The following is a 7,497-nucleotide window of genomic DNA, read 5'->3' on the forward strand; positions in this document are numbered from 1 at the left end:
GTGACATACCTTAATGTAATTCATTGACTATATATTGCAATTTAAAATCAAATTTATTCTTGTATTTCTAAAATGTTTTTTTTTTTTGCAAAATAATTCAAAAAAGAATTATATCAGTCGTTAATTCCGGAAGAAGAAAAGGTTTGTATTTTCGCTTAATGACATATTTGCATGACAGTAAGTATCATTTAAATATCACATTTAAAGTTTGACACGCAAGATTTTGTGTAGCTCTTCCAAACAATCGTAGCTCGCAGCAGAGAATGGTTGGGTTGTTGATGTGCGTTTTGTGTTTTATTGTCCCTTTACAAGCAGATCCGTCTGGAATAAAACCGCAGCCCTTTGTAAAAGGTAGCTTTTATCTGATATATACATGAAATACATATAATTACTTTTTGTTTAGGCCAAATAAAAAAATATGTGTGGTTCCGGTTACCCGACCTTCCCTATTTTATACCCCCGACCCTAACCTTTTTTGGCAATTTTCATATTTTTTCCGGAATTTTCCCCAATTTCCATCAATGGCTCTGGTTTAAGTTTTAGTTTCAGCAATGACGGCCTCCTTGCAAAACATAGTGCAAGTGTTTAATAGTATTAAGTCCAAAGCAATCTAGCATGTAGGTGTCCCCTACCAATATTGACTAGTATATTATCACATCACATCTAAATGCCATTTGCAAAGCAGTGATAGGTATTATTTAGAAAAATTGAGAAAATCATTTGTTAAAAAAAAAAAAAAAAAAAAAAAATCCCTACCTACCTACCCTATTTTTTTTGAAAGTGTAACCGGAACCACACATATTTTTTTGTTTGGCCTTATCATCATTACATTTATACTTTTCTTTTTCTTTTTTTAAAAGTTTTTTTTTAATAGTTTATACATAGAAACAGCTCTTACAGGTTGAATTTTATCCTTGAAAATTCAAATTATCCGTGAAAATGTGGAAAATCAGTCATAAAAATTTGAACACTTTTACTTCTTTCACATCTTAATTTTTGATGGCAAGTATTTTTCTTCAGGTGAAGTTGGTTCTTTCCTGAAGCATGCTCCTTGGGAGCACACTGAAATGTCTGCATCTCTCAATGGACCAATGGTTTTGACCCTAAAATCTAAATACAGACTGGACGGAGGATTGGTCTTCTCCAAAAATTGTAAGGAAGATTTTTATTGATAAGGTAGATTAGTATATATTTTAATCTTGTATGAAATGCTGGCTGACATTTTTCATACTAATTGTAAGACCATTACTTACACACTGAAAGGTCTACGGATTTTTCCGTTTCTTTATCCGATCATGAAAAGGAGCACACGGCAGGTGTGACCAGTCTGCTGGGGATGCTCACTCCTCCATGGCCTCTGATCCCACTTCTGATGTTTTTGGATGCCCGTGTTTGCTCTGCTCCCGAATTGTATTGTTTTAATGGACTTTGATCTCGAATACTGTTCATTATACCCATATTTCATCTAATGTATCCTGTAAAGCATAACTTGATTTTATTTTTAACCTTCATTATATTTAATACATGTATTGGCAGTTAGAATGAAGTACAAAGATTGTGCTGATATTTTAAAAAAGAAACCACATCGTAAAAATAGAGATGGTGTGTACACAATCTATCCTGAAAAAGGCATGAAAAAGAAAGTGTTCTGTGATATGACAACAGACGGAGGGGGGTGGACGGTAGGTCATTTATGATAAAATAAATTTTGATTGGTTTAACCCCACCCCTCAGGCCCCATTGGGATATGGAACATGAAATTCACAAAGTTTGTTCCCCTTTACCCATAGATGCCATATGCTAAAATTGGCTCAAATTGGCTCAGCAGTTTGAGAGAAGAAGCTGAAAATGGTCAAATGTTAACACACGACGAATGACGGACGACGGACGAAAAAAGGTCACCTGGGTGAAGGAAAAGGCAGATGCAGTTCTTAATCTAAGACACATGATATTACGGAGACACCTCAGTTCAATAACTGTAACAAAAACATAGCTATTTATCAAGATTCCATCTATATTACATTTGTATAAACAAATGTACTTATTATCATTTCAATGGCAAACAAGTGAAATTTTTCGATCCTGGAATAGCTCCCTCTCCCATACCATTTTATTTTTGCAAACGGCCTTAAAGGCAGATGAAATTGATTGATTGGGACGTTAATTCTTCTTAAAGTTACAGATGCTTGTGGACAGAAACACACCCACTGACCTTAATATATACACAAATTGGCTCTTTTAATCTTTGTTTCATAAATGCTTCTAGCACATTAACAATGTATCAATATGAAAAAATAATAATAACGATAGAATATTAAACGTTTCATTAAAAGATCATACTCACAGGATCATTAAATATGATACCACAAATACCACAACTATATATGATTTTTAAAAAATAAACTTTATTTTTAGACTACCTTGTGGGCGTTTTAGTGTAAAGCAACGTAATAAATTTTCATTATTACAATGTTATGCATTGACATACTTTCTTTTAAATATAGTCAAACAAGTTGTGTAGTACAATTTGTAAAGTTACAAATTTACAATGTACAAATTAAGCTTTACATATTTTTTTTAATAAATTACAGAGATGAACCCTTTGGCTTTCCATAAATTACAATTAAGATTGACTCTCGCGCTATCTAGCGTTAATTCAGTCAATGATTGTTTTGCAACGGTGGTCATTCGTTTTGTAGCAGAGTCTCTTGTTTTTACAGTTGAATCTGTTGATTTTATTTTCAGCTGTTTGTTTTGTATCTCAGTGTGTTTTTGCAAATCGTTTGTTCGTTTTGTATAAACGCCATTTATACATGTTACCTTCTTCCGCCACCCATGCTTTTATATTTTATGTGCAGGTAAAATTCTTAAGTATCCAGCAGCAACAAAGCAAGTCATTCACGCACATTAACAATCACACCGAAGTGTGTTAAAAATTAGATTAAAAGAACAATTCTTTGTATATCAAGATCAACTGATTCACTATTTGAGTTTGAACAGCTTTTTGGTGCCAGAACCATTATTACGTCAAAATCAATTCAAACTCTCTTTTTATCCTACTTTACAGTTATCATTAAATATGTAGAAAATGAAGTATTTTCACAACATTTCATTTCAAATCATTTCAAATCATGTGAAACGTAATCCGGATACCCGTATTCAATCTAATATTACTGCACGTGTACATGAATTGATGTATTTAAAATTTAGCGCAATCACGGGGCATGGTTGTCATAATTTATAAATGATATGAAAATAACAGTATTTATGAATTAGCCCATCTTTCTCCACACCAAAGCCGCTAAAATATAAAGCCCGCTTTTTTTGAAGTACACATACAGTTTTTTAAAGAAGAAATCATGAACATACAAATTACCATCTTCTGAGAGACTGTAGACAATCTGGATACATTTGATTTGAGTGATATGAATAAAGAATCCAATATATATCTGATTTATTTTCATTTTTCATTAAAAGTAACAGTTTAAACTCATTCATTTATTGTGTTTACCGAAAAAATTATGTCTCGAAACAACTTATTTAACCAAGATATGATACATAATAAACCATGGTTAAAAGAATGCGTTTCGCAAATTTGAAAAAAACTTGCAGGCACCTTCCTAGATCTTGACCTGAAGTTACTTCATAGTTTAACAATTTGTACCTACCGTCCATCCTCCTCCGTCTGTTGTCATATCACAGAACACTTTCTTTTTCATGCCTTTTTCAGGATAGATTGTGTACACACCATCATTATTTCTACGATGTGGTTTCGTTTTTAAAATGTCAGCACAATCCTTGTACTTCCTCTGAACTGTCAATCAAGGGATAGAACCGAAATTTTAGGTATGCTTTAAGGTATGCATGTTATCAATTTCTATGACATTTGCATTAATTCTATGCAATCTACCTTCTTAATAAAACGTATCCTTACAATTTTTGGAGAAAACCAATCCTCCTTCAAGTTTGTACTTAGATTTTAATGTCAGAATCATTGGTCCTTTGAGGGATGCCGACATTTCTGTATGCTACCAAGATGCATGCTTCAAGAAAGAACCAACTTCACCTGAAGAAAAATATTTCACATTAAAATGGAAGATATAAAAATGTTTATTTATTTTCAACATTTTGACATCCAAATGCTTAGGGATTGAATTTTCCCAACCTATAAGATAAAAAAAATAAAGGTATTGTAGATTAAAGAACCGTTCAAATCCATTCAAAAAAGTCCAAAGTAGAAAAGAAACGGGAATATTTAAACCGACTATTGAAATCCTTTGCTAAAATAATCCCGACTTTCATGTGTAATTCATGATTGTTTGAATCATAATATACCTTTTACAAAAGGATGTGGCTTTATTCCCGAGGAATCTGCTTTTAAGGGAACAATTAGACACAAAACACATATCACGGTACACAAAATTCTTCCCTGAAATGTTTGAGCGTTTAGAAAAAAGCTGTAATAAATATTGCGTGTCAGCACTGTGTGAGCTACTTAAATGATACCTACTGTCATGCAAATCTGTAATTAATTTAGAAAAAATACCCTCTTTTCTGAAATGACGCTGGTTACTATAGTATTATTTACGTTTGAATTTTATTTCATTTTCATCTTTGCAATTTAAAACATCAATACTATTACAGAACCTTGATTTAACACTGTAATATATATTGTCTATTAAAAATGGAAAAAAACAAAAAACAAAAACATAATAGATAAATAATACTCGTGGCATAAAATAGATATCAATAATAAGTGCAATAATATCAGAAATGGATCCAAATCAATTCTATTGAATCGGTATTGACCTCTCATGAATCAATACCAGTATATTTTTTAGTTATGTCAATGATTACACCTTAACATATATCATTTAGCAAAGCATTTCTTTGGTGAATTTCTGCTTAAAGCACATTAACGTAATATTTGAGTACTCAAATTAAAGGCAGCTAGACTAAAAACTTCATAACAAAAACAAAAACAATAAAATAAATAAAAATATATATATATGTACAATCAAATATAGAAATAACGAATAGTAATCAAGCTCAAAAGTAGTACTATACTGAAAAAAAAAATACAAATCGGGATGACTTCTTTTATCTGCTTGAGTTCGACCAAAGAGATGTCATTTGCATCAGCTGTTGGGAACATTAAAATTTGAAAAATATAGGTACAGCTACAAAAATCTTTAAAGTTCAACAAAATAGAATTATCTGGGCATGTATGAAAGAGTATATTTGTATGTTTTCACCCAGATTTATTTGCTTTGTTTAACCTAATGTCGCAATTGTTTTCCAGAACCTCTGCCTATGGAAGTCCTAACCTACCTGTGAATTCTTTAGTTGATTTATTTTCCATGATATATTTCGTCTTCTTTATACTTTAAATAAATAAATGTAAAAAAAAAAAAAAAAAAAAAAAAAAAAAAAAAAAAAAGGCATCTTATGGTCTATAGCAGTTACTGTATTGTATTTTCTACTTTATTGTGTTAATACCCAACTAAACATCTGAAATTCATACGAATGTACAGATTCTTTACGTTAGTTATAAGGTTCTGACCATTGATAATATAATGAGAAATTATTTCTTAAAAAAAATACTTACACAAAATAAAAAACGAAAATGCCTGTTTTACAAGAATTTCAGTATAATATTTGTTGCATCTATCTTAATACCTATTAATTAGGTATTAAATCGCAAAGAAAAAATCAGACTCCATCATGTATTCTCTTTCCAACATCTTATATTTCTGATATTTCTGTTGTCTGCTGTTTGATGGCTATAGTAAATCAAAATTTTTACTATCCATAAAAAGTAAATACTTTGTTACTTTCATTTACAATGAAACTTTTACCATGTTTCAGATATTGTCAAGCATGATACCAAACCCTGATTGTCAAGAAGATATGTAATGTACACTACCAATTGGACATATATGAGAAATTCAAAACCTATCATCCTTATTTCTGAAAAGGTTATGTTGAACGTTTAGAGACAGTGGTGAGTTTTGCTATGTCTGTTGTCCAGAACAAATTGATGAACCAGGATGACTAAGAAGGGTATGTATATATATGTAAGGTAGACACATACAAGGATATAGATTTGAACCCAGGTCTGATCATGAGCAAATAATAGAGGGAAATGTCTATGGAACATCTACATAGTTTTAGTGACGTTCTGACTGACAAATTAAACCAGGTCACACCTATTTATAAGATACGCAAAACTACAGACAACAATCAGAGCAAGTCCAAGACAGCTTCGATTTGCAGTTAAGGAGGAAGGAAGTATTATGTTTGAGATGGGAATCAGAAAAATCAGATAGTCTTTATTTGTTTCCTATGTATTAGTAGTGAAAAAAGACAACACTTAACAATTTTGAATAGATTTCATAGGACTTAATCGTATAATTGTTTTCAACGCAGAACCAGTGCCAACTTATTTTTGAAGTTTTGCACAATGTTTTACATTTAAAGGAAGTTGATATATATAAGTTACCTGCTGCTTATGGAAGCCGGACGTTGCAATTGAATGAGGAACACTATGCAACCATTGAGAAGGAATGCTTTGAAGTTATATGGACGGTTTGGAAATTCCATCGATATCTCAATGGCAAGGAGTTCGTGTTGGAGACAGTTCATCATCCATTGGTGTACCTCAATAAGATTAAGCTTGTAAATTCCAGACATGAGGTGGACACTTTTCCTTCATCCCTATAGATTTCGCATTATTGCAGAAAGGGGAAAGAAAACGTAGGAGCTGATTAACTAAGTCGACAGTAGTTAATCAGTAACAGTCAGTAACGAGATATTATAAGAACATTGTAATTATTTAATCTTAATGAACGAATATATACAGTTTATAATATATATCAAAATAATTTTACTTTCTACGTTATAGATGTGTTGTAAAAGTACTCGATATACTTCTTCATTCCCTAACAACAAAAAAATACTATAGTAAATTGTAGTTAACCATAGTTTACTATAATTAACTGTAGTATCAAAGTTAAAATTTTGGAACTTTGATTTACTATAGTAAAAACTTTGGAATTTTGATTTACTAGGGTAAAGACTTTAGAACTTATATATACTACAGTAAAAACCCGTGAAATTATGTTTTTTATTCCCTTTCTTAACATTATATGTCATTTAATGGTCAAAATTCATAAAATCTTCAGAGAACTTTTTATAAACTAGTAATCTTACTGGAGAGAGCCTCTATACCAAAACTTGGGATATTCTGAGCTGCAAATCTTCTAATGTTGTCTACGAAATATAATGTAATCTTTGTGGACTTGTTTATGTTGGTGAAACCAAAGGTTCACTTAAAAAAAGAATATCAGGACACAGATTCCAAATTAACAATGGGGCCAGTAGCTTTTCTATGAGCATTTTGATTTACCTGATCATTCTATTTTGTCATTGAAAGTTAGAATTCTAGAAAAGATTTACCATCATACAAACAGCTTATCACTGAATACACCTTTCCTT

General features: G+C 31.3%; 1 long non-coding RNA gene across 1 annotated transcript; it reads left to right on the top strand.

Annotated features, from left to right (window-relative positions):
* The first annotated feature begins 300 nt into the window (after positions 1-300).
* On the top strand, positions 301-1,684 carry LOC133187704 (uncharacterized). The gene is made up of 3 exons (XR_009721232.1): positions 301-351; positions 1,021-1,152; positions 1,537-1,684. It is a non-coding gene; the product is annotated as an uncharacterized LOC133187704 (long non-coding RNA).
* The last annotated feature ends 5,813 nt before the right edge of the window (positions 1,685-7,497 follow it).

This window comes from Saccostrea echinata, unplaced genomic scaffold, assembly GCF_033153115.1.
Source record: "Saccostrea echinata isolate AGI-Se365-2 ecotype Australia unplaced genomic scaffold, CSIRO_AGI_Sech_v1 ptg000015l, whole genome shotgun sequence".
NCBI classification, from domain to species: Eukaryota; Metazoa; Mollusca; class Bivalvia; order Ostreida; family Ostreidae; genus Saccostrea; species Saccostrea echinata.